Source organism: Phalangium opilio, unplaced genomic scaffold (assembly GCF_054372755.1).
Source record: "Phalangium opilio isolate 3A_F unplaced genomic scaffold, DU_Popi_V2 ptg000032l_1, whole genome shotgun sequence".
In the NCBI taxonomy this organism is placed as follows: domain Eukaryota; kingdom Metazoa; phylum Arthropoda; class Arachnida; order Opiliones; family Phalangiidae; genus Phalangium; species Phalangium opilio.
Genome location: NW_028324159.1, coordinates 4,229,777 through 4,255,345, shown reverse-complemented (window position 1 = coordinate 4,255,345; position 25,569 = coordinate 4,229,777). Strand labels below are relative to the sequence as shown.

At 40.8% G+C, this 25,569-nt stretch overlaps 9 non-coding genes across 9 annotated transcripts; all 9 read left to right on the top strand.

The window, feature by feature from the left end:
* The first annotated feature begins 1,483 nt into the window (after window positions 1-1,483).
* Window positions 1,484-1,555, top strand: TRNAP-UGG (transfer RNA proline (anticodon UGG)). Its single transcript has one exon. It is a non-coding gene; the product is annotated as a tRNA-Pro (tRNA).
* Window positions 1,556-1,644: 89 nt separating this feature from the next.
* On the top strand, window positions 1,645-1,716 carry TRNAP-AGG (transfer RNA proline (anticodon AGG)). The gene has a single exon. It is a non-coding gene; the product is annotated as a tRNA-Pro (tRNA).
* A 1,403-nt stretch (window positions 1,717-3,119) lies between these two features.
* On the top strand, window positions 3,120-3,191 carry TRNAP-AGG (transfer RNA proline (anticodon AGG)). The gene has a single exon. It is a non-coding gene; the product is annotated as a tRNA-Pro (tRNA).
* An 89-nt stretch (window positions 3,192-3,280) lies between these two features.
* Window positions 3,281-3,352, top strand: TRNAP-UGG (transfer RNA proline (anticodon UGG)). Its single transcript has one exon. It is a non-coding gene; the product is annotated as a tRNA-Pro (tRNA).
* Window positions 3,353-4,070: 718 nt separating this feature from the next.
* Window positions 4,071-4,142, top strand: TRNAP-AGG (transfer RNA proline (anticodon AGG)). The gene has a single exon. It is a non-coding gene; the product is annotated as a tRNA-Pro (tRNA).
* Window positions 4,143-4,231: 89 nt separating this feature from the next.
* Window positions 4,232-4,303, top strand: TRNAP-UGG (transfer RNA proline (anticodon UGG)). Its single transcript has one exon. It is a non-coding gene; the product is annotated as a tRNA-Pro (tRNA).
* Window positions 4,304-5,035: 732 nt separating this feature from the next.
* TRNAP-AGG (transfer RNA proline (anticodon AGG)) lies at window positions 5,036-5,107 on the top strand. Its single transcript has one exon. It is a non-coding gene; the product is annotated as a tRNA-Pro (tRNA).
* Window positions 5,108-5,517: 410 nt separating this feature from the next.
* TRNAP-AGG (transfer RNA proline (anticodon AGG)) lies at window positions 5,518-5,589 on the top strand. Its single transcript has one exon. It is a non-coding gene; the product is annotated as a tRNA-Pro (tRNA).
* Window positions 5,590-5,999: 410 nt separating this feature from the next.
* On the top strand, window positions 6,000-6,071 carry TRNAP-AGG (transfer RNA proline (anticodon AGG)). Its single transcript has one exon. It is a non-coding gene; the product is annotated as a tRNA-Pro (tRNA).
* Window positions 6,072-25,569: the final 19,498 nt, after the last annotated feature.

Here is a 25,569-nt window from a genome sequence, read left to right as displayed (position 1 = left end):
GGTGTCAGGCAGTTAACCTCACCGTTAATCCTGATAAAACTGTCCTTGTTCCTTTTACGAGGAAGAATACTAAGGATCGGTTCAATAATATCTCTTTCTTTGGCCAGGTCATGACAAAGTCGTCCGAGGTGAAATACCTGGGGGTGACCTTTGATTGCAGACTCACATGGAAGCCGCATCTTGATCGGTGTATCAAGAAGGCGAAGATGCTCTTCTGGAGGACCAGGAGCTCTGTCGGCCAGACTTGGGGCCTCAACCCCAAGGTTGTACACTGGCTCTATACTGGGATCATCAGACCCATACTATCTTACGGGGCACTTGTCTGGTGGACAAGGGTCCGGCTTAAGACGGTGCATGCTGCCCTGCGCAGGCTTCAAAGGCTTGCCTGCATTGGTGTTACGGGGGCCATGAGATCGACCCCAACTGCTTCCCTGGAGGTGCTCCTTGACATGCTTCCTCTTCATCTCTTCATTGAGGAGGAGGCTGTCATGGGAGCCTACAGGCTCAACATTAGTGGCTGCTGGGTTCCAAGACTTTGGGATTACAACCATACGAAGCTCTTTCGGGAGTACGCCGCATTTGAGCCGTCGCTTACGATGTGCTCTGAAAAAACCGTTACTAGTTTTGATTTCACTAAGCCTTTCAGAATCCACTTTCCCAGTCGGGCAGAGTGGACTAACCTGCTGCCTCTTGGCACTGGGGGTGAAACTATTTGGTTCACCGATGGTTCCAAGACTGATTCCGGCGCTGGCGCCGGCTATTACTGCCAAACCACAAGGGTCGGCTTTTCTGCTGGCCTGGGTACCTTCGATAGTGTTTTCCAGGCGGAAATTGCAGCGATCTGTTATTGCGCAGATTACTGCATTAACAAAGGGTATACCGGACGGACTGTGAGAATTTATTCTGACAGTCAGGCCGTCCTGAACGCGCTGAACCAGTGTCAGATTACCTCTCAACTGGTGCGCAGCTGCCTTGATCTGCTAGCGCGACTGGCATCCTGCAACAGGGTTCTGTTGTACTGGGTGCCAAGGCACAGCGGATATCATGGCAATGAGCAAGCCGATAGATTTGCGAAAAGGGGTGCGGAGGCCAAGCTCTTGGGGCCGGAGCCGGCCGTCCCCATCCCCTACAGGCACGTCAAACGGTGTCTGCATGACAGGTTGACTGTCATACAAAACCAACTCTGGCATAACATGGAGGGCCAGAGACAGACTAAACTTTTTCTCAATGGTCCCTGCAGGTCTCGTGCCAGAGACCTAAATTCGCTCAGCAGATGGGATATTAGGCTGGCCACCGGTCTTTTGACCGGGCACTGTCGGCTTAATAGGCTCCTCCATCTGATGGGTTTTGCCGACGACCCTCTCTGTAGGTCGTGTCAGGAGAGGGAAGAAACATCCGCTCACGTAAAATAATCTAGTGACTATTTATATGCAACTGATTCCAGGGTTGGACTATTAGTTGACCATGTTTCAGTTACATACATGGTCCGTTGGTCTAGGGGTATGATACTCGCTTTGGGTGCGAGCCGTCCCGGGTTCAAATCCCGGACGGACCAGACTTTTCGATGAAGTAATGTAGTGACTATTTTAATGCAACTAATTACAGGATTGGACTATGAGTTGACCATGTTTCAACTACATACATGGTCCGTTGGTCTAGGGGTATGATTCTCGCTTAGGGTGCGAGTGGTCCCGGGTTCAAATCCCGGACGGACCCAACTTTTTCCAGAAATAATCTAGTGACTATTTAAATGCAACTGATTATAGGGTTGGACTATGATTTGACCATGTTTCAGTTACATACATGGTCCGTTGGTCTAGGGGTATGATACTCGCTTTGGGTGAGAGTGTTCCCGGTTTCAAATCCCGGACGGACCCAAATTTTCGATGAAGTAATGTAGTGACTATTTTAATGCAACTGATTACAGGATTGGACTAAGAGTTGACCATGTTTCAACTACATACATGGTCCGTTGGTCTAGGGGTATGATACTCGTTTAGGGTAATAATAATAATAATAATCTAAGCTTTTGCCTACGAAGGGATTTCCACACTAAGCCTGTGGCTTGTTTACTGGTGGGTCCCTTTACAATGCATAGAGGGGTGGTGGCTAGCCCCTATGCCACAGCTAACCGACAGCGCCCTATACTAACTATTACCGTTAACCTCTGCAAGTTTTGATGGAAAGGAGAAACCGGGTTAGACCGCGGAGGAAAACTCCTTTAACAAGCGGGGAGAGAACTTGCAAACTCTACGCAGAAGGATTTGTTCCCAGATTTTCACCCGGTGCCACAGGCCGGGATCGAACCCGGGATCCTCTTGCTGCGAGGCGAAAGCGCTAACCGCTACGCCACCCCACCTTGTGGACCGAGTGGTCCCGGGTTCAAATCCCGGACGGACCCAACTTTTTGCAGAAATAATCTAGTGACTACTTAAATGCAACTGATTATAGGGTTGGACTATGAGTTGACTATGTTTCAGTTACATACATATTCCGTTGGTCTAGGGGTGTGATACTCGCTTAGGTTGCGAGTGGTCCCAGGTTCAAATCACGGACGGACCCAACTTTTTGCAGAAATATTTTAGTGACTATTTAAATACAACTGATTACTGGGTTGGACTATAGAGTAATGTCAGCGCTACGTATAGCAACGTCACTCCATAGCGTAATCTCGGTAGAGAGGGGAAAAACCAGTTTATCCCTCCCTTTAGGCGCGCTTTTGTAAGAGGGAATACTGAGCGCGCTTGTTAGGGGGGATGACACGTAGCTTGGAGATAGAAGGGAGTGACGTTGCTGCACGGAGCGCCGATACTACTCTCCATGCTCCGTGTCATCCCCCCTAACAAGCGCGCTCAGTATTCTCTCTTACAAAAGCGCGTCTAAAGGGAGGGATAACCTGGTTTTTCCCCTCTCTACCGAGATTACTCTATGAGTTGACCATGTTTCAGTTGCATACATGGTCCGCTGGTCTAGGGGAATGATACTCGCTTTGGGTGCGAGTGGTCCCGGGTTCAATTCCCGGACGGACCCAACTTTTCGATGAAGTAATGTAGTGACTATTTTAATACAACTCTTTACAGGGTTGGACTATGAGTTGACCATGTTTCAGTTGCATACATGGTCCGTTGGTCTAGTGGTATGATACTCGTTTAGGGTACGAGTGGTCCCGGGTTCAAATCCCAGACGGACCCAACTTTGTGCAGAAATAGTCTAGTGACTATTTAAATGCAACTGATTACAGGGTTAAACTATGATTTGACCATGTTTCAGTTACATACATGGTCCGTTGGTCTAGGGGTATAATACTCGCTTTGGGTGCGAGTGGTCCCGGGTTCAAATCCCGGACGGACCCAACTTTTTGCAGAAATAATCTAGTGACTACTTAAATGCAACTGATTATAGGGTTGGACTATGAGTTGACTATGTTTCAGTTACATACATATTCCGTTGGTCTAGGGGTGTGATACTCGCTTAGGTTGCGAGTGGTCCCAGGTTCAAATCACGGACGGACCCAACTTTTTGCAGAAATATTTTAGTGACTATTTAAATACAACTGATTACTGGGTTGGACTATAGAGTAATGTCAGCGCTACGTATAGCAACGTCACTCCATAGCGTAATCTCGGTAGAGAGGGGAAAAACCAGTTTATCCCTCCCTTTAGGCGCGCTTTTGTAAGAGGGAATACTGAGCGCGCTTGTTAGGGGGGATGACACGTAGCTTGGAGATAGAAGGGAGTGACGTTGCTGCACGGAGCGCCGATACTACTCTCCATGCTCCGTGTCATCCCCCCTAACAAGCGCGCTCAGTATTCTCTCTTACAAAAGCGCGTCTAAAGGGAGGGATAACCTGGTTTTTCCCCTCTCTACCGAGATTACTCTATGAGTTGACCATGTTTCAGTTGCATACATGGTCCGCTGGTCTAGGGGAATGATACTCGCTTTGGGTGCGAGTGGTCCCGGGTTCAATTCCCGGACGGACCCAACTTTTCGATGAAGTAATGTAGTGACTATTTTAATACAACTCTTTACAGGGTTGGACTATGAGTTGACCATGTTTCAGTTGCATACATGGTCCGTTGGTCTAGGGGTATGATACTCGTTTAGGGTACGAGTGGTCCCGGGTTCAAATCCCAGACGGACCCAACTTTGTGCAGAAATAGTCTAGTGACTATTTAAATGCAACTGATTACAGGGTTGGACTATGATTTGACCATGTTTCAGTTACTTACATGGTCCGTTGGTCTAGGGGTATGATACTCGCTTTGGGTGCGAGTGGTCCCGGGTTCAAATCCCGGACGGACCCAAATTTTTGCAGAAATAATCTTGTGACTATTTAAACGCAACTGATTATAGGGTTGGACTATGAGTTGACTATGTTTCAGTTACATACATAGTCCGTTGGTCTAGGGGTATGATACTCGCTTAGGCTGAGAGTGGTCCCAGGTTCAAATCACGGACGAACCCAACTTTTTGCAGAAATATTTTAGTGACTATTTAAATACAACTGATTACTGGGTTGGACTATGAGTTGACCATGTTTCAGTTGCATACATGGTCCGCTGGTCTAGGGGTATGATACTCGCTTTGGGTGCGAGTGGTCCCAGGTTCAATTCCCGGACGGACCCAACTTTTCGATGAAGTAATGTAGTGACTATTTTAATGCAACTCTTTACAGGGTTGGACTATGAGTTGACCATGTTTCAGTTACATACATGGTCAGTTGGTCTAGGGGTATGATACTCGCTTTGGGTGCGAGTGGTCCCGGGTTCAAATCCCGGACGGACCCAACTTTTTGCAGAAATAATCTAGTGACTATTTAAATGCAACTGATTACAGTGTTGGACTATGTGCTGACCATGTTTCAGTTGCATACATGGTCCGTTGGTCTAGGGGTATGATTCTCGCTTTAAGTGCGAGTGGTCCCGGGTTCAAATCCCGGACGGACCCAACTTTTTGCAGAAATAATCTGAGACTACTTAAATGCAACTGATTACAGGGTTGGACTTTGAGTTGACCATGTTTCAGTTACATACATGGTCCGTTGGTCTAGGGGTGTGATACTCGCTTAGGGTGCGAGTGGTCCCGGGTTCAAATCCCGGACGGACCAAACTTTTTGCAGAAATAATCTAGTGACTATTTAAATGCAACTGATTACAGGGTTGGACTATGAGTTGACCATGTTTCAGTTACATACATGGTCAGTTGTTCTAGGGGTATGATACTCGCTTAGGGTGTGCGTGGTCCCGGGTTCAATCCCGGACGGACCCTACTTTTTGCAGAAATAATCTAGTGACTATTTAAATGCAACTGATTACAGTGTTGGACTATGTGCTGACCATGTTTCAGTTGCATACATGGTCCGTTGGTCTAGGGGTATGATTCTCGCTTTAAGTGCGAGTGGTCCCGGGTTCAAATCCCGGACGGACCCAACTTTTCGATGAAGTAATTTAGTGACTATTTTAATGCAACTGATTACAGGGTTGGACTATGAGTTGACCATGTTTCAGTTACATACATGGTCCGTTGGTCTAGGGGTGTGATACTCGCTTAGGGTGCGAGTGGTCCCGGGTTCAAATCCCGGACGGACCAAACGTTTTGCAGAAATAATCTAGTGACTATTTAAATGCAACTGATTACAGGGTTGGACTATGAGTTGGCCATGTTTCAGTTACATACATGGTCAGTTGTTCTAGGGGTATGATACTCGCTTAGGGTGTGCGTGGTCCCGGGTTCAATCCCGGACGGACCCAACTTTTTGCAGAAATAATCTAGTGACTATTTAAATGCAACTGATTACAGTGTTGGACTATGTGCTGACCATGTTTCAGTTGCATACATGGTCCGTTGGTCTAGGGGTATGATTCTCGCTTTAAGTGCGAGTGGTCCCGGGTTCAAATCCTGGACGGACCCAACTTTTCGATGAAGTAATTTAGTGACTATTTTAATGCAACTGATTACAGGGTTGGACTATGAGTTGACCATGTTTCAGTTACATACATGGTCCGTTGGTCTAGGGGTATGATACTCGCTTAGGGTGCGAGTGGTCCCGGGTTCAAATCCCGGACGGACCCAACTTTTTGCAGAAATTATCTAGTGACTATTTAAATGCAACTGATTACAGGGTTGGACTATGAGTTGACCATGTTTCAGTTATATTCATGGTTCGTTGGTCTAGGGGTATGATACTCGCTTTGGGTGCGAGTGGTCCCGGGTTCAAATCTCGGACGGACCCAACTTTTTACAGAAATAATCTAGTGACTATTTAAATGCAACTGATTACAGGGTTGGACTATGAGTTGACCATGTTTCAGTTACATACATGGTCCGTTGGTCTAGGGGTATGATACTCACGTGATCAGAGTTCAGGGATAAGTTGTGTCGTTCATTTGTGGGTTTCGATTATCGTAGCCAGCTAGAAAGTAAGGTCTCGCAAAGAAGGCAGAAACCATAAGAATCCGTTTTGGATTATATGCTCGAGAAAGAAAGATTATGGAGACAGTTAGATCCGAATATTAACACTGTCAGTCTCGAGGAAAAGGTAGTAGCTGGATGAAGCGAGAAATACTAGAATAGGAGAGATACTAGAACAACTTCCAGACGTACCTGGTCTAACTTCAGTAGTTAAGCATAAGATAACACTCAGTACCAGGGTACCTATTTAATCAAGACCGTATCCGATGGCACCTTTCAAGAAGAAAATTACTGAAGAACAAATTAAGCAGATGCTCAAAAGAAAGATCATTAGGCCTGGTAAGTCTGCTTACCAGTATTAGTAGTCAAAAAGGACTACTACTATCGCTTTTGTGGGGATTATAGAAAGCTGAATGAAATAACGGTAGCTGATGCACACCCCATTCCAAATATTAGAGAGCAAATTAACACCTTAACTGGAGCCAAGTATTTTTCCATATTGGACCTTAAGGATGGATTTTGGCAGATCACGTTAGAGGAAGAAACAAAGCCTTATACAGCGTTCGTGACGCAAAACGGACACTTCGTATTTAATGTTTTATCTTTTGGGCTGAAGAAGTCAACACCGACCTTTCAACGCTGTATCGGTTCAATTTTCCGCGAAGAATTGGGAAAAAGTGTAGTAGTCTACATAGACAATATTTAAGTTTACTTGAAGACCCTTAAAGAGCACCTAGAACACTAAAGTAACGTATTTACAATTTTAAAAGAGGCGGGTTTTACATGAAAGGCCTCAAAGTGCCATTTTCTGAAGGAAGAGTTAAAAGTCCTAGGCCACCTGGTGGGCAAAAAACGGGATAAGTGTCGATGGCGACAAAGTGAAATCCATAACGGATTACCCTAGACCGAAAAACGTGAAGGAGGTCTGAGCCTTTATTGGTCTCGCGGGGTATTATAGGGAGTTCGTCCAGAACTTCTCAGAGGTCGCCTACCCCTTTAACTGAGTTAACTAAGAGCAAAGTAAGTTGGGAGTGGAACGACAAGAGGGAGAAGGCGTTTCTAGAATTGACATGTTGGAAAAACAAAAATATTACCTCTCCGAGTCAAGAGGACTACTACTACATACTTATTAACCTAGATATAGAATTATTTCTCTTTCTTAAAGTAACAATTACGAATTATTAAAGCAGTATTCCAAGCATAGCGAATATACAGTAAATCATACGACATTAATATCCAATAAATGTCTTAGAAACATGGAAATCAGTAAATGAAAAAAAAACCAGGAAATTTATTTTGGAGAAAATAGAAGAGAGTATAATACTTCGTTCAAAATTTAGCTTTAGCCCTGCTTTCCACCTCGTTTGAGGGTCGTCCAGGTTTTTACCCCCCTTAATCTTCAAGTAGCCAATCAGGAGGCTAGAGGTTATATATTGTGTTTTTCGAAAGTAGTGCAGCTCAAGGGATTGAGGGAAAGGGAGTCGCTCCTCGATCGCCGCCTCTAAGCTTAGTTTGCTTCCGACTGGAATCGCCTCGTCAGTGAGATAAGGTTTTAAATTAGCTTCTTTTGTTTATTTTAGATGACAATTCAACTATGCCTCCGATAAAATAAAAAACTAGTGTGTCTAAGCCAATGCTAAAAAAATCAGGTTTCACACTCTAACTTTTTTTTGAAGCAAATTACTCATAAAAGTATTAAGACCGATTGTAATGACCAAGGTTTACCAAAAGTTTCAAAGGAAAATTGCGCTCAAACAGAAATATTTGGGATGTTAGTACCACAATCGGTGTGGAATAATTTAAATGCATTTAGGGGAAGAAACGAAACCGAGATATTGGAACTTCAATCGATGAAGCCCTATTACTTTCGGAAGCATTATCACCACCAACTAAAATAAGAAAAACAGTACAAAATGAAAAATCGGAAGGAGAAATAATTTCTAACCCTGAAGTTCCCGAACAAACATCAGTTCTCTCTCTTTTGGATAATTATCTTTCAACTCTGACTTTTCTTTACTAATTATATCAGAAGTCCATTAAATTAGCCTAGGAAGTGAACAATTACAATGGCTGGTATAGCGTACGTCTCTGCTGGGATAAAAACTCCTTCTAGCTCCCTGGATAGGGGGTTAAATTTTTCCCCCTTTCCTAACACAGTTAGAAATCTCGAGCTCCTCTCTAGGAAGTCTTTCTTGACGTGAACGGGGCGTGACTTCTTCAGCCCATGAACGCTGGATCTCTAAAGGGTAGATTGTTTGCTTTATAAAAAATTAAAAATAGGAACGGCCACGGTTGTTAAAGGGAGAGTGAAGTAGAAAATCAAGTGGTTTTTTATCAATTCTTCTACTAATCATAAAAAGGCAGGGGGTTACGCGATTGGTCGGACGTCCTTATTTCAAATTATCCTTTAAATCTGAACCTAGTTTGAATTTTAAAATCATTCGGAAGTATTTCCTGAATGTGTTCCTATGCAGACTGGTCTTGTAATTGGTAGAAAAATCGATAAAAAATCACTTTATTTTCTACCTCACCCTCCCTTTAAATAGTTTTTTTTCAATAGGTTTATGAAGAATCATAGAAAAACTGAATGACCTTGACTGTTCCAAAATTCACACCCCCATCCCTTCTCCTATGCTAAAGAGGGCTCAGTTTTACAGTGGAAGGGGGCGTTTTCGGCCAATAGTTTTTTCTCTCTCGATAGGGCAAATTTTGGCGTACGAGTCGAACTTAAACCTTCGATTGTTTGCTTTATAAAAAATTAAAAATAGGAACGGCCACGGTTGTTAAAGGGAGGGTGAAGTAGAAAATCAAGTGGTTTTTTTATCGATTCTTCTACTAATTATAAAAAGGCAGGGGGTTACGCGATTGGTCGGACGTCCTTATTTCAAATTATCCTTTAAATCTAAACCTAGTTTGAATTTTAAAATCATTCGGAAGTATTTCCTGAATGTGTTCCTATGCAGACTGGTCTTGTAATTGGTAGAAAAATCGATAAAAAATCACTTTATTTTCTACCTCACCCTCCCTTTAAATAGTTTTTTTTCAATAGGTTTATGAAGAATCATAGAAAAACTGAATGACCTTGACTGTTCCAAAATTCACACCCCCATCCCTTCTCCTATGCTAAAGAGGGCTCAGTTTTACAGTGGAAGGGGGCGTTTTCGGCCAATAGTTTTTTCTCTCTCGATAGGGCAAATTTTGGCGTACAAGTCGAACTTAAACCGGAGATCTGAGAAAAATTACCGCGAGGTGGCGAATGTGTCGCCCTTCTTCAGTATTGCTACACAAGAGAGGGAAGTTGCAAACCCCGCTTTTGGTCACTTCATAGGCTAATTTAATGGACTTCTGATTATATTTAATAGTATTCGATTTTACTTACAACCTTAATTCTTATCATAACAGGAGTTCAACTTTTGCTAAAAAATTTCTTCGGGGAGATTGACCAGCTTGAAGTGATGAGGGAAAACACAGTTGATGTGTCTTTTTAAGGGGAAACTCCCATTAAATTGATAATCCGTAAAGATGGAAAATTGATTATAGCAACTCTATTTCAAAGTGTTATAGAGTTCACTATTATAATGCAGAAACTGAAAATCTTGATTTCGGTGTTATAATGAAAGCTATGGATAAACTGAATGAGTCATTATTTTTGTCCAGGGATCCCCAAAGTATATATTGTTTTATTTATTTATTAATTAGATATTAGACAGATTAAGTTGAGCAAAGAAAAAATTTAACTTCTACCCGTTGATATTAGAAGTTAATTTTTTTGGAGTGACTTGCTGTGTTCTGAAACAACTCTTTTAACTCCGTATTCAAAAACTTCTGTAGGTTGACTGCGCCAATTTATTATCGACCAAGACTCTACTCAGCTTTAACACTCCTTTTGAAAGATATCAATCAATTCATTGTAAAACATGGTTCAGTTCACCACCAAATGTGGCAAAAGTGCAACTTCTGGACGGAACTTATCAATGCCCAGATTGCAGTAGTTTTAATTGGTAACGACTAATGATTCAATTGTTATGTTATTTTTGGAAAGCAATAAATATATTTCGGTGGCCAAGGGCCAGATAACTCATGGTTTTGGCGTGGGCAACAAGTAACAATGTAAAAAATGTAAACATTTTAATCGGAATCTCAAAAATCTAAACTATTTGATTGATATTTGTGTAAACCAAGGAAGTTATCTACCCTTCGATAATGACTAAAACCTTGTTTCAGATTAAGACTAATCAAACTTACTGTGTGATTCCTTAGGTACTTCAAAGATCGAAAGAAAAAAGCTCAGACGTTATCACCAACTCGTAAACTTAAAAGAACGCTTTGTACCTCAAGTTGTCCAATAGGCATGCTAACTCCAAATTCAAGAAAGAAGAGAATCAATAGAAAAAAAGCTTGAGAAGTAGTCAAAAAAAAGCAAATTAAAGAGTTGGAGAAGAAATTAGGGAAAGCTAGAGCTCGGAATTTGTATAACTTTTGTTGCTTAGGTACGATCTCTTGAATATCAATCAGATCTATCCATTCAAATAATTTAAGCTCATCTATATTCTCCAAAAACCTTAATCGAAACCAAAACCATAAATGTGTAATTTTATCCGTTCATGATTACGTAGCGTAATTTTGGATTTGTAAAGGAGTTGACATAAACTTTTGCGTACGTTTTAAGAACATTAATTAAAAGATAAAATAATTAAATAATAATTTTTAAAGTCAATTAAATACGTTTCTTTATTTACAAATAATATTGTTACCGGATAGTTTAATCTGCAATTAAAGTAGGTGTATTTAATTTGATAAAAAACCTAGAACCCTATCTAATCCGATTTTGCAATACTATTTTTTATTCAGAGTTAAGTTAATGCTTTGTATTTATCCATTTTTAACCGTTTCTTAATCCGTTATCTGCAAGCTGATGCATTAACACAGATTTTCAACTGTCAGTTTATAATGATCTGGCGGGTCACTACCGTCACTCGGGTGGACGTGGACAGTGGTACTAATGTTTCGGAATATTAGTGCATGTAGACCTTGGTTAATGGCTACAGGTTGTTCTTCAGAACTCGGTTTACCCGAATCGTCGCAAATTGACGGTGCACCAACGTCAAGTGACTGTAGGCGGCATTTCAACATCTCATATCGAGAGTCTTACCATGGCAAAACAATTCGCAAAATGACTTAACTGTGATAAGTAAGTACCAACATCTTATTTGTTGTATATTATGTGCAAAAATAGTGAATATTTCTTACGAAAGTGCGTCGTATACCCAAGGATCCAAGACCAACTTAAGCACAGGGAACTTAAAATACCACATTGAGAAAAAACATCCCAAATATAACACTGATCGCGATTATCAATGGTGAGTTGCAATAGCTAATACCTATAGATGAATAGAAATCATACTTTTATATACAGGAGAAGTCCATGTCCATGTAGCATAAACAGGTTAAAAAAAAAAGACGTCAGACTTCAAATATGGCATTTTTTCAACAGCCCGCATATTATCTTCACCTGTTTTTTCGTTTCCGTGGTATCCGTTTTGAGGGTCGTTTTGTTTGTACCCAACCGCGTTTCTGCAAAAGCGCCTTCAATGTCGCTGTTTATCAGGATCTCATATCTCTTGATCATGCTTCTTGAGCTATTTTGAAGGTGTGTTCTTTCCCTAGTAGCATTTTTCTATCCGTTTTGCTGTCGGTTTATTGTCGGTACAGGCGGTTAGTTGTCCGAATCGGTTATTTGTCGGTAAACGTTTTCAAACCACCTTAAGTCGGATACATGACTCAAAACACGACGTGGAATGCACCTTGCCTACTAAATGGCTCGGACATGAAGTATTGTAGACCGACAGCCCGATAATTCTTTCGGGCCGATTGATCAGGTTTGGTGTTGGCCCGACTAGTTTTCAACTGGGTTCGGTCAAACTCAGAGCAAAATGTCCTAGAACCTGGCGCCTACAATATTTAATTACAAATATACGGGCACCCAAACATAGGCCCCTAAAACAAGGAAAAAGTTTCAAACTTGCAGTAATACCAGGAATGTATGGAGGGGTTGGATTGGCTAAGGTAAAATCCTAATCGGCGTGAAATGATCTTGGAAACAACTGGCTTGGCTTAATTTACGCTAGTGACGTCATAGCCTGACGTAAAAATCGTATTTACCACTTCAATTATTTTCATTCATTAGCTGCCAAAAAAAAATTTCTTTGCTATAATTATCCACCCTCTATCCTAGGTCCCCTGCCTAGCCTGAGAGAATCGACTATGAACGCGAACAGCAGCGAATCAGCGCATTTAACTTTAAAAAATCTAATGGTCACTTCTGCCATGCCTTTTTTAACGAGTCATGACATTTATCGCCTTCGGGAGACAGCTAAACAGACGTAGGGGGAGGAACTACACTTCTCAAAAAAAAAGGACTCTCCTTATGTTTCCACCATCAAGGGCACAATGAGAGCCCCCTTAGCTCCATCTTGTTTAGAAGAGATGGAAGTCTTTGGAAGATGTTAAAACACTGCAACACTTTCATTTAGCTTCATTTTACCTACTCAAGCACACTGCAATCGATTTATTTCTACAAGATAAAGGTTCAATAACATTGTAGCGAGAGGGGAAAAACGTGACGCTGCTCTTTATAACTACTAGAAAAGGCGCGGTTAAAACAAAGACTAGTTTGCAGTGGCCCGCTGTAGCGCAAAAGGTACTATCGAAGTGCTGTATTTCTTCTAAATCAGAAGGACAGGATGAAGTCTTGCTTCACGTGTGGGACTATTTCCATATTTTAAGGGTCATTGTTTGGGAGCCCATATATCCGTAACTATATAGTGTAGACCCCATATTTTTGACAAATTCCACTTCGTTTTATCCAGAAAAATGTCCCATTCATTAGAAACTAGACTATTCAACACTCTTAGTTCACACTACAGTAATAGTATGTTTTACAAGTGTTAGCAATTACAGTGGACAATGCCTCTGATAACAAAAGGTTTAAGAAGAAGCTTGACCAGAGAAGGCCACACTTAGGACTTAGATTCCGAACTGGAAATCGAATTAGTTGCATTGTTCACATGACCACCCTAAATCCCAGCCTTCTTGCAATAGTGAAGAAGAGTGTGATCCTGAAGACATTGTGATTTCAAACTTGGAATCAAGCATTGGCAATACTGTAGCTAAAGTAAAATGCAACTATAATCTTCTCGGTGTCCACTCTGTACCAATAGAATTTGTTTTTTGACATTTGACCATAGTGACGTGTACATGAGTTGAGCTCTATGTTCCTTTGTATCTTTGATTTACCAATGTAGTGGGCTATTAGCATATCATATTCTCTGTCGGTTGCTTAAGTGCTATGTACCCCCATCTACCTAACATATTAAGAGACTAACCTTTATCTCCGCGAATCGATTGCAGAAGAACATAACCTCTTAAAGTTCGGATATTAAAGTTATTCTAGGCTGTCGTCTTTAGTTGAAAAAGTTGAGCTAGTGCTGGGATTAAGATACTTAAAGATTACATATAGAGGCATAATCTACTCAGTCTCTTTTTAATATATATGTTATACACGTCTTTAACGGTGCCGGCTGGCCTGCATTGGGGCACGGGGGCCGTGAGATCGACCCTGGAGATACTCCTTGATAAGCTTCCTCTTCATCTGTTCGTTGAGGAGGAGGCCGTCATGGGGGCCTACATGCTCTGCAATAATGGCTGTTGGGTACCCAGACTTTGTAGCGGGCAATCGCGTATTGAGCAGTGCGAGGTAGTTATTTGCCGTAAGACTACAGAATTGAGTACAACCGCACGTTGAGTATAAAAGAAACATAAATTTATTTACATGAGAAATGCAACAAAAAAACATTTGATCCTCTCTCAACCTTATCTTGGCTAGAACTGTCCTTTCTACCTTTCCTCTCCCTCAACCCCGGCTCTTAACGGCTCTCTCGCGGACAAAAGGGGTTTTGTGTGGAACCATAGGTAAAAACTTTCCATCGTGGTCAGCGCGCCCGTGGGTTTTTTCGGGCATCTCTCTTGAGATGAGTAAGAGGTATTTTTCTTATTGGAAAAATACTGTTTCAATACTTTTCCATTGCTTAGGGAGGGGAGACAAAGACGGGTGTTACAACTTTGGGATCACAGCCATACCAAGCTCTTTTGGGAGCATGCCGCACTTCAGCCGTCGCTGACGATGCGCTCCGACAAAACCGTTACCAGTTTTGATTTTACAAAGCCATTCAGCACCCACTTTCCCAGTCGGGCCGAGTGGACTGACCTGCTGCTTCTTGGTACCGGGGTTCTAAGACTGATTTCGGGGCTGTAGTCGGTTACTCCTGCCAAACCACAAAGGTCGGTTTTTCTGAGAGTCTGGGCACCTATGCAAGTGTGTTCCAGGCGGGGATTGCCTCGATCTCTTATTGCGCGGACTATTGCGTCAATAAAGGTTATACCGGACAGACTGTAATAATTTATTCATGCCGCCTTGGAAACGCTGTACCAGTGTCAGATCACTTCTCAACTGGTGCGCAGTTGCCTTGATCTGCTTGCGCTACTGGCAGCCCGCGAAAGGGTTCAGCTGTACTGGGTGCCGGTCACAGCGGTTATCAAGGCCATGAGCAAGCCGATAGGTTTGGTAAAAGGGGGGAGGAGGCCAAGTTCTTGGGACAGGCGCAGTTCTTCCACATCCCGTACAGGTACGCTAGACGGAGTGTGCATGACAGGTTGACCGTCATTAAGAGTCAGCTCTGGCATAATATGGAGGGCCAGAGACAGACGAAACTGCTTATCAATGGCCCCTGTGGGTCTCGGGCTAGAAACCTAATTGTGCTCAGCAAATAGGATATTAGGCTGGCCACCTGTCTCTTAAGTTAAGAAATTCAAAATTTCATACTCTGAACGATTTTAACGAATACTATGATTGCAGTGAAGCGTCCACAATGGATATTCACGGAGCTTTCGCTGGCATTGACGACTTGTAAAGCGTCCATCCGAAAGATCTCGAAGGATAATCAAAGGCTCAGTGCTTCTCAAGTATTACAAGCATGAACAGCTTCCTTCTCACACCGACAAACTCGAATGGTGGAGGGTATAAACCTGGTTAAGGTTAGTATTGTCGTGGAATAATATCATAACAAGCTGTACCATTACAGGTCAATAAAGAAGTTTACCAACGGTTAGCAAAATGGCAAACGAATTTTTTTCACTAAAGGGTCGTCAGTTGCTTTTGAGGGACATTTTTCTGGTGACACATATCGAATTCCAAAGAAGCGTTTAACTATGACACCAGACAGAATTTTGTATTTCACTTGTATATAATAGTGGTGGAAACAGGGTATTTTTATTAATATTTTATTAATATATTACTAATGTGAACAACCAACAATGTTTTTTCATAATAAATATGTATAAATTCAATGGATATTCGCGCAATTACATTGTTAATTAGCAATGAAGAGCAACCAGAAATGGAACTAACGAGGCATTGTCTGCACAATTTTGACTTCGAGGGACATGTACAAGTAACTTAAGAGGACTATTAAGTACGTCTGTAATTGAGAATAGTACTTTACTCGTCCTTTATAACTTCAGATTCTAACCATGAACAAGGACACAAAGTTCAAATATCGTAAAGTTATAACTGTACTGTATACTTATTTTAACATAAGATATTGAAACCAGGTTCATAATTGTTTAACAGGCAAACAGACTTATCTCAATTATATTAATGCTTTGCAGTGTTTTAGTTTAAACGAACGCTGTACATTAACTAGTTTTGATGTTCAGTTAAGAAAAATTACCCTATTACGTAATTTGTAAGCTTATCTATACGTAATGTAACTTACTCAACGTTTACAGTTGATTGATATGGGCTTGCAAACAGTACATTTTTCAACCTACAACCGCATAGGCCAACCTATAAAACAGAAGCTACTATATTTTATATCTGGGTAAATTAACCGCGAACAATTTGTCGACATAAACGTGAATAACAAACGATAATGGATATCCGATTCCGAGCTCTAGGGAAAGCTAGGCTTGAACTGTCAGAAATGCAAAACTATGAACTTAGTTCATTGGTCTCCGAATTTAATAAGAACGGAGCGGAAGAACTGAAAAAAATTCTTCAAGAAGCAGCCGCTAAAAGTCCTTCAATTGATCATGCTATGAAAAAATCATGTGAAATGGATTCTGGGACCCTATTCTCTAAGGTCATTTGGAGGAATTTCGATCCGAATCTTTTCATTCGGAGTCAATTTCTCCGAATGAAAATAAAACGTATTCTGTAAGCCCCTTATCCTAATCATACGGTGATAACCTCTCCGAATCATTCGGCGGCCGTAAGCGACGGCCGAATCGGGCATTCGGAGTTTTTACCGCCTCTCTTCCCTCCATCAATCTTAAGGCTCGTTTACATGTGCACGAGAAATGGTCAAAGTCGAAGCGTAAAGCTGAGAGATGAGGCTTATTGGGGTTTGCGTTCTCAAAACGTACCGTTTACAAACAAGCGAGAACTTTTTAAGTCGCGCTTTTTGCTCATAGATGAAGCGGGTGTTCCGAATAAGCTCCGATCTGCCGTGGTAGATTTTTCAGCTCATGTTTGCTTGTCGCAAAGAGTCACATGATTTTCCAAGCCAATAATAGCTAAGAACCGAATATCGTTTGATATTTTTGCGTTTGTTTATCTCGCGAAATAGGCCTAGGCACCACCATTGAGAATGTGTTTAAATGAAAGAAAAGAACAAGATAAAATTTTTGAAATGCATTGCCTCATCCTTTCAAGCTAGACAATTAAATCAAAATTATTCACAAGCTCAAGTAGAGAAATTATACGCACCTTGACAAATTATATCAAGTAACGTTCCAAAAGGCGAAAATAGCCTTCTTTGTTTTTATTTCTCCATATAGGATGTACCCACCAACGACGTTCATTCTAATTTTCTATTTTTTTTTAGTTATAAATGTAGAATGTTTTTCAAAAGCAATAGTTTATTTTTAAGCAGAAGCAAACTAACGACAGTCGACGCCATTTTAGTTGTTTACCTCCAACTGAAAGGCACCTCTGCAATCTAGGCTCAGGCTACCGCCAGCTCGTATGTAAACGAAGGAGCGGGTGGAGCAGCGGGAACAAACGCTTTTGGCAGACGCGATTTTTTAAGGCGCGAGAAAAATATTCGACTTTCAACTTCTACTCTCCTCTTTAAGCTTAATTCTCGCTCACATGTAAACGAGCCTTTAGATTCGCTGAACGTTCGCCGGAGTTTTCTAGTATTTTTCTCCGTACCTTTTTGCTGGCACCTTGGCTGCAGTTCATATTTTTATTTATTATGGCTGCTTTGTTTTTTCAACTCAAGCGATTTGAACATGGTAATCGCATTGCTGAACTTAAGTACCCCCCGTTTAATCGGGTTATTTTATAATTTTTATTATTTCTTTGTGAAACAGAATCCTTAGGATTCCTTAGTATCTATAGTTGTAAGGTAGCGAACGTACGTTTACATTTCGTAATTATTTAGTTGTGATAATTATTTTAGAATTAAAATATTATGTTCTTTGGCAACCATTAAACCTTGCTGTTTATCTTTTCTAATTTTATTAAGCAACGAAAATCCCCTAGAAAACGACTTATTCTCTCTCAAATCCGCAAATCCCTATAGTGAAAACTTAGCAGTCAACCGGACATTTTGAAGTAACCTTTGTAAGGAGACCACCAGCCTTTGCGTGGATATATTTTAAAAACCACCAACCAACTAGAAAAACATTTTCTTCCATAACAAAATTGGGGGTCCGTCCGGGATTTCTCATTGTTAGTGAAATGAATAGTTATTTTATTTCCCTGAATAAGCCTATTTTTAATATCTTTATGAAACTGTGTTAGGTAGTCTCAAATATCCATGGTTTGCCTTTATGCAATATTGTTTCCAATTATTAATTTTTCTCTCCTAAAGGCTTCGCCCTTTTTATTTTAGGGCCAACCCCTTATTTTTTGTTTATTTTGCATTCTGGCCTCCCATGGGATAAGGAACGAAGTTATTTTTACTGTATAATATTATTTTGATTCCTTTGCTGTTCATTTCTGGATTAAGGATTTAGTTTATTATATTTTTGAATCAGTTGCCTTCAGGGTTCGAATTAAAAAAGACCAGCCCAAAAAAACCAACGGGTTTTATTGGGTTCTACGCACCATAAAAACCCACTAAAACCCAATTTAGTAATACCCAACACTAGGATCAACAATTTTGATTAATTTGTATGCTATAATAATTTAATTTAAAGATATTTGTTGTTTCCACTTCAAAAGTACCATTTAATTATTATTTTTTATGAGGCATTTTAAGACTTTTTCATTTAGCAGTTACGTTTGAATGACAATTTCTACCATGCACACAGCTGCTAAAGATAAAAAACCCAAAAAACAAGTACCAATAAAACCCAGAAAAACCCAAAAAAACCCAGTGGGCTGGGCTTTTTTTGCGTTACCCTTATGAGTTACAGACCAGATCCTACGTATGATGCCCATTGTAATCAATTACGTAAAGCGCGATTAGAAAGAAGAGAAACCCTGCCCAAATACCAACCCAAAAAGCGTGCTCCTGTCTCTAAAAGATCAAAACCCTGCCCAAAGACCAACCCAAAAAGCGTGCTCCTGTCTCTAAAAGATCAAAACCCAAAACCCAAACCAGTACAAATGGCTACCCATAGTAATTGCTCTTCTCGCGCTACGTCACCCGCGGGGCGCTTCAATCCCAATCCAGTTTTACCAGGATTTTCTTTAGCGGGAAATACTAGCACAAGTAACCCGCCAGTTTTTACGCACCCTCCTAGTGCTAATGCTACGGCATCTGCATCGGGGACAACAATGATCTCCGTTCCAGGTGATTTTCTAACCCAAATAATGAATCAATTGTCCTTTTTATCAACACAATACCAACAGGTGGAAAGTACTTTAACAACATTGCAAACGCAAAATATAGCTAACCAAAGCGTACCCCCAGCGTTTCCCGTGCCGCAAATCAAACCACCACATAATTATAATATCTCAAACAATAATCAGGCACCTATTACTAGCCAAACCTCTTTACCCGCTGGAAGAAGCTTAGCAAGCGCCTCTACATTTTCTCAGGCCCCTTATCACCCCCCTCCAACGCCTTTTATGTACACAAATCCTTTACCAGCTCCCACCTATGCAGGTAACCCCACGGACCCTGGAGCGAAACTATTTCTTAGGAGGGTTAATCAAATGAGGCTAACATCTAATGTCTCCGAGGCAACCTTTGTTCAGCAGTGGGTCCCGACCCTTTTAACCGGTCCAGCCCAAGAATGGTTTTTCACCCAACCAGATTTTCCCAGTTTTGCTTAATTTGAACAGGCCCTTCGAACCAGGTTCGAAAGGCGCGAGAATGACGAGCATATCAAAAATGAAATATACGATAGTATTCAAAGGGCGCACGAATCAGTGCATGAATATGCCGAAGCCAAACTTAAATTGTTTAACCAGCTTATAAAGCCCCTAACTGAGAAAAAGCAGGTTAAAAACGTTTTCAAAAACGTTTTCAAAAACCTAAGAGATGACATAAAACCCTATCTTGAAACTAAGACCTATGACACCCTACGAGATTTAGTAGCTGACAATTCCAGTATCGAAAGATCTCTGAATAAACAAAAGCGAAGCGATATTAAGACCCCTAGCGCTAATGTAGTACAAAATACCACCCTCAGAAGACTGAGCCCAAGCTGAATTCCAATATATGGAACCTGAAACCTCCTTTTAGTTCAAATAGTTCCAATAACCAGTCAATTCAGCCTAGCCAATCTAGAGTTAAGTATGGTAATGTTCCAAATTCCAATCAAACGTCCCAAGCCGCTAGTAATACGAGTTCTCGCTTTGTCCGTACTTGCCACACCTGTGGAAGAGTGGTCATATCAGCCCAGGTTGTCCCAACCGAAATAACCGGTCCTTTGGACCCTCCCTTACCAATAACACTGTAAATCCAGCCCGTAACCATGCTTCTCCGTCAAATTCTGGAAACTTGATTCAGGCGGCTCCCAGCGCACTCATAACCAACCCCTTTGAAGTAAATACGAATCCCACTCATGAATCTTTAGCATCTCCCCCGGTATCTCAAGACTTTTTGGATATATTTTTAGGAACATTACCTTGTTCAGCTCTTATGGACCCGGTTCAACCCAAACTATTTTACACACCAATTTACAACCCATTTTAGAAGAATTGGGTTTTACAACTATTACTACAGGGTTGTTAGCTCTTGACCAGCCTGACGGCACTCTTTAAACCACTCATGGAGCGGTTTCTCTACCGTTATGTCTTCCTCGTAAGCAAGTAACCTTTCAGGCAGTTTATGTTTCTGGTCTAAATTACCCATGTATTTTAGGTAGGCATGTTAGTTGATTATGGTAGCAATAGTTTTTGTTATAAACATTCTCTTGATCGTCAATTTTATTTTTCTCATGGTTTTGCCGCCAAAAATCACGGTAGTGTATGCAGGTTAGCAGCAATCAATAGGTTAATGCTAGAAGAATCCGTCCACGCGGATCCAAATTGTTTAACTGACCACGAGGGTATCACTGAAACCTTAAAAATGACGTCGTTAAAAATGTATGCAGTCTTTAGAACAACTGGTATACAAATACAATACTATATTGTAATCGAGATATAGTCGTTCGAGACCGGCCCACTACGTTACTGTAACCTTTTTTTTCACTTTTATTTAAAAACATTAAATTAAATCTTGGTATGAGAGAACGTTCGTTTTAACTTTAATTACATAAGTTATCAATCTGGTCTTTTGTCCATCCCACATGGACACCAGTCCGTACATACTGGCTTCTATCTCCATCATCATCGATTACTTTAAGACATACGCGACGATCGGCTAGGGTTACGAGAAACGTGGGGCTTCCACCGAAGGTTCACGCAATTGGGCTGTTATTATTCAAAGCTAAGATTTGAAACCTTTATATACTTACTAGGATCTTCCAAACAAGAACATGGCGTCAAGATAATATGGGAGAGGTTCAAATTTATAGCATTGTATAGTAATTATAGGACCGCTGGGCTCCCTGCAATATAAAAAGAGTCCTTTTGGTTCGGAAAAAGACTCCTGGAGAATTTGGTCTCTCGGACCTCCTATTTGTAGTCACTGATTGGCGTTTCTAAGCGAAGCCAAGTGGTTGGTATTAAAAAATCCAGCCTGAAAACATTTGTGCACCTCCGTTCTGAATATAGTCTTGCTACTTCCATAAATAGTAGAAATTTTTTATTAGGATTTTAGGATATATATGCTATATCGATTTTAATACAGACTTAATCGTAAATAGTGAAATAGACAAAAATAACTCCATTATTTTAACAACAAAAGCCCATTAATATTTTCATTATAGGGTCAAAAAATGGCCGACTCACAGTGGCACCCAATTAAACGATCCGGTGGCAGCCGAAGAGGGTGTTGGCGATCTGGTGGCAGCCGAAGAGGGTGTTGGCGATCGGATGGCAGGTGAAGAGGGTGCTGGCGATCCGGTGGCAGGCGCAGAGGGTGCTTGCTTGAGTGTTCTTTTCGCCTCGCGCCGTTTCTCACTGCCGCATCTCTTTTTTGGCTTGTTCAGCAGTTGCTGAAATTCTCCTTCACAGGGCGGACCTCCGGGCAAGATATCTACGAAATTGGTCACGACAATATGGTTTACAGTTCCACTCTTGGTGCAAGGGCTCAAAATATGAGGCTTTACTTTTATCCACGTCCCAATACTGGTAACGTCGATATTTCCCGAAACCTCCGCAGGAAGCAGGAAATCTCCGATGAGGATACGAAAAACCTTAAATCAAAAATTCAAATTAATTTTTGTAGGCACGTATGTTTTAAATCAATGCTGATAAACAAAAAATCCTTAAAATTTAGAGTTCATTTAAATTCCAAACAAGCAAAATACCCACATGATTCAAGAGACGATTTTCAGTGAAATTTTAAACTATTTATGACAGTCAACGCGCTTCAAAAGATCATCAATGATGATGATGACGAATATACTGACGCGGAAGATGACAGAATTATGACCAGTGAAGGGGTTGAAAAATGGATTGTTTTGTAATATTTTTTAATAAATTTTAAGTGTAATTATTTGAAAAGCGAATGTTGGTAGTCATTAGCGTACTGAATGTATTCATGGGAAGAACGGGTGCACGGACTTCATGGATAAATTAAAGAAATTGTATTATAACGTGTTACAAGCGGGATCATACTGGGGTATGAAGAATTTATATCTCGCCGCTAGCACCCGTGGTATAAAAGTAAATTTAAGAGAAGTGGAAGATTTCTTACTACATGAAGATTACGTATACTTTAAACAAGACAATCTCACCACAAAACAGTAAAAGAGAAAAACTAGGCTTCAAAGCTATTAAAGTTCGAGGCTTATTCGATTGGGTGGGCGCGACGCCATTCCTGGTGTTGGGACCACCACGAATTCAAAATAGCCGTCACGACATGGTGATCCCACTGGCAGCCTGACAGACCCAGGACGTTACCTAGGGGTGTATCACCCCATTTGGCACGCCACTCTAACGCCTCAAGGTCGGGGCATGTCGCTACGCACTCCTGAAGGACATGGGTCAGAGTTTCGTTGTCGGCACCACATAGCCGGCAGGAGGTCGAGTAATCGCCGAAATCAGCGATTATGGTTTGAATGGCTGTGATCTCTGAATAATTTCTAGTGTATTAATTTTAATGTAAAACTTGTATTATCGGGGGGGAGATAAGAACTCTGAATTTGAATACCACTTATGAATTTATTAAATTCACAATCATATACTCTACAAGGCAATATCATTCGAGTGGTGCACTGGTACTCGCAAGCCGTAGGAGTAGTGACCACTAGTATACTAGAGTTCGAATCCTTCAAATTATTTTTAATCGCGAAGACTCCTCTTTATACCCGCGTTTTTGTTCACTTGGGTAATAAAGTATGCTTAATCTTTCGAGGGGATAATATATATTGTGTTTTGTAACCCATGTTGATGAAATCTTTGCTTCCCATAATGAAAATGAGGTATTGTTAATCTTAGAGAAACTGTACGATCGAGATGAACTGAATAACCTTAAAAATTTTCTCTCGTTAGTAGCAGCTATCCTCTATTTATTTAATTATCAAATAATTATTTCCTAGTTTCATAATGACCAAACGCTAACATGGAATTTAGCGAGTCATGATGGTTCAGGACGATACTTTCAACACACATGCCCTTCAAATCGGTGAAAGACAGAGGTGGGCGGCTTCTACACTCTAAAAAATAGAGGTGTAAGTCTACACCTTTTTAACTCTTTTTGATGGTGCTAAATTCAACACCATTTCCAGTGTTGGTTTACAACCCAAAGGGTGTTAAATCACACACTCTAAGAAAATGGAGTGTGCTTTAACACCTTTAAAATCAGTTTATATGGGTCGAAGTTTGACACCGTTTCAGTTGTTCCTTTAAACCCCTGAAAGGATTTAATAACTCTTTTAAGAGTGACGCATAACACTTTAAAGAGTGTCGCATAACGCCTTTCAGAATGTCGCATAACGCCTTTCAGAATGTCGCATAACGACTTTTAAAGTGTCGCATAACACCATTCAGATTGTCGCATAACACCTTTCTCAGTGTCGCATAACACCTTTCTCAGTGTCGCATAACACCTTTCTCAGTGTCGCATAACACCTTACTCAGTGTCGCATAACACCTTTCTCGGTGTCGCATAACACCTTTCTCGGTGTCGCATAACACCTTTCTGGTGTCGCATAACACCTTTCTCGGAGTCGCATAACACCTTTCTCAGTGTCGCATAACAACTTTAAGAGTGTCGCATAACACCTTTAAGAGTGTCCCTAAAACCTTTAAGAGTGTCCCATAACACCTTTAAGACTTTCACTTAACACCTCACGGAGTGTTGCATAACACCTTTAATAGTCTCACTTAGCACCTTTAATAGTCTCACTTAGCACCTTTCAGAGTGTCTCATAACACCCTTAATAGTCTCACTTAACACCTTTAATACTCTCACTTAACACCTTTAATAGTCTCACTTAACACCTTTAATAGTCACACTTAACACCTTTCAGAGTGTCGCATAACACCTTTAATAGTCTCACTTAACACCTTTCAGAGTGTCGCATAACACCTTCAAGAGTGGGAGTTTTTTAGTAGAATAGTAGTAGAAATAATACTATATTGACGGAGAAAATACCATGGATAGCTACATTTTGACCACTCATGAGGCATAATTGAAATATCGAATACTCGTATGGTTTTACTGTTTAATTACTGTTTGAGCATTCGCTATTCCGCAGAATTATTAGCATTTAGTGCTATATTCATAGCAAGGTTTCACCTTGAGAGAACTTAATGAGAAATTTCCTCCTTCCCATAAGTTGGAGTAAGAGGAGGGAATTTCTCATTAAGTTCTCTCAAGGTGAAACCTTGCTATGAATATAGCACTAAATGCTAATAATTCTGCGGAATAGCGAATGCTCAAACAGTAATTAAACAGTAAAACCATACGAGTATTCGATATTTCAATTATGCCTCATGAGTGGTCAAAATGTAGCTATCCATGGTATTTTCTCCGTCAATATAGTATTATTTCTACTACTATTCTACTAAAAAACTCCCACTCTTGAAGGTGTTATGCGACACTCTGAAAGGTGTTAAGTGAGACTATTAAAGGTGTTAAGTGAGACTATTAAAGGTGTTAAGTGAGACTATTAAAGGTGTTAAGTGAGAGTATTAAAGGTGTTAAGTGAGACTATTAAAGGTGTTAAGTGAGAGTATTAAAGGTGTTAAGTGAGACTATTAAGGGTGTTATGCGACACTCTGAAAGGTGCTAAGTGAGACTATTAAAGGTGCTTAGTGAGACTATTAAAGGTGTTATGCAACACTCCGTGAGGTGTTAAGTGAAAGTCTTAAAGGTGTTATGGGACACTCTTAAAGGTTTTATGGGACACTCTTAAAGGTGTTATGCGACACTCTTAAAGTTGTTATGCGACACTGAGAAAGGTGTTATGCGACACCGAGAAAGGTGTTATGCGACACCGAGAAAGGTGTTATGCGACACTGAGAAAGGTGTTATGCGACAATCTGAATGGTGTTATGCGACACTTTAAGAGTCGTTATGCGACATT